General features: G+C 42.6%; 1 pseudogene; it reads left to right on the top strand.

Annotated features, from left to right (window-relative positions):
* Positions 1-686: 686 nt before the first annotated feature.
* Positions 687-1,607, top strand: LOC119923067 (annotated as a pseudogene).
* The last annotated feature ends 287 nt before the right edge of the window (positions 1,608-1,894 follow it).

Genomic DNA, 1,894 nt, shown 5'->3' with positions numbered 1-1,894 from the left:
TTCTCAGTGGTATCTTCTTCTGCAATTGAAACTATGATGTGAGGATTTAGGACTCGAAAGAATGAAAAACTCAGAATAGGGAGATGGCTGCCACTAAATAAGATAAAATGGAAAACTTACTAGAATGGAAGATAAATGCTGGGAAAAGTAGCCTTCAGAATGATGGAGACAAAAATGTACATATCCATGGAGTTTGAAAAATATTATGTAGAAGTAAGAGGATTGTTAAGGAACTATCCTCATGAGAATGCTTAGATATATTTGGACTTTGCCCTTTCCAGTAGGCCAGGCTGCTTCTCTTGTGTCTCAGTTTTCTCCATTGCAAAATGGAGATAAAATTTTCCCTCTCTCTACTTCTTCGATTGTGAGGTCTATATGGAAGAAGGATCATTTCCTCTCTGATTAGCCTGTATTCTCAGACTTAACGCAATGCCTGGCATGCGCAGGCACTTGCTGGTGAGCACTTAATGAATAAAAAAAAATTCTTATCACCTCACTAGAAATGAAAGGGATGTATATTCAGAAAAGATATGAAGTTTCTCTTGCAGTGTTCTCATATGCATTAACACAGTACTGTAACTGATATTCAATTGTAAGTAGAATGAACTGGTCACCGCAATTTTCTAAATGTTATTTACAATGTTTAATTTTTCAGTCATTTCAGGTAAATATTCCTCATTCCCAGGATGGAAAATAGGAACAACGTAGCAGAATTTGTTCTTTTAGGTCTGTCCAGTGATAGAACTTTGCAGATATTCTTCGTTGGGCTGTTCCTCCCTTGTTACATTGCAATCCTCTTAGGGAATCTTGTCATCCTCGTCACCGTCAGAGGTAGTTTCCTCATTAAACAGCCCATATACTTCTTCCTCTGCCACTTGCCCCTCATGGACCTCTGCCGCACCTCCACGGTGACTCCCAGACTGGTCAGAGATTTGCTGTCTGAGAAGACAACCATCTCTTTTGTCCACTGCATGATGTAATTCTTCACCCTGCACTTATTTGGTGGGGTTGAGATCTTCATTCTCCTGGGGATGGCCTAAGATCGCTATGTTGCCATCTGTAAACCCTTACATTATATGGTCATCATGAACAAGGAGCGGTGTGTCACAGCAGTTGTAGTGTGCTGGGAAGGAGAATTTCTACATTCCACGGTCCAGTGGCTCCTTGTCATTTTTTTGCCCTTCTGTGGCCCTAATAAGATTGATCACTATTTGTGCAATGTTTACCCTCTCCTGGAACTGGCTTGCTCAGATACTTACGTGGCTGGAATTTTAGTCCTCACCAATACAGGGACAATTGTGTCGGTTTCCTTTGCAGTCTTAGTCTTCTCTTATGTCACTATTTTAGCCAGTCTGAGGACCCATTCTTTGGAAGGACGTCATAAAGCCCTCTCTACTTGCGCTTCCCACATCACTGTGGTGACATTGTTTTTCTTGCCTGGCATCTTCATTTACCTCCGATCAGCCCAGACCTACCCCGAGGATAAGGTGTTCACTCTGTTTTACACAATCATTGCCCCCATGTTCAACCCCCTCATCTACACTCTGAGGAACAGAGAGATGAAAACGGCCATGAGAAAGGTGTGGTGTAGGAAGCCGCTTTTGTAGGGAAAATTAGGCAGGTGAAATGTATGTCCACAACTCCTGTCTTCCCCTCCTGCATTTGGTTTATTTTATCCACCCAACTCTTCCCTGTACAGTCAACCCAGGTTTTCTCCTATGCTCAGATGAAACGAAGATTCTTATTGTTTATTGGACTGTAAACATGCCCATCACCCCCTTCAGCTATTCTGGACATTTAACTCCATCCTCAGGCCCACTGTTCCTCCCCCTCCTCCATCCCTCAGCCCCAATGAACTGGCCACCTACTTCATTAGTAAAATTAGCACCATCAG

This window comes from Tachyglossus aculeatus, unplaced genomic scaffold (assembly GCF_015852505.1).
Source record: "Tachyglossus aculeatus isolate mTacAcu1 unplaced genomic scaffold, mTacAcu1.pri scaffold_140_arrow_ctg1, whole genome shotgun sequence".
In the NCBI taxonomy this organism is placed as follows: Eukaryota; Metazoa; Chordata; class Mammalia; order Monotremata; family Tachyglossidae; genus Tachyglossus; species Tachyglossus aculeatus.
Note: the sequence above shows the minus strand (reverse complement) of the source record. Positions and strands in the feature narration are given on the sequence as shown.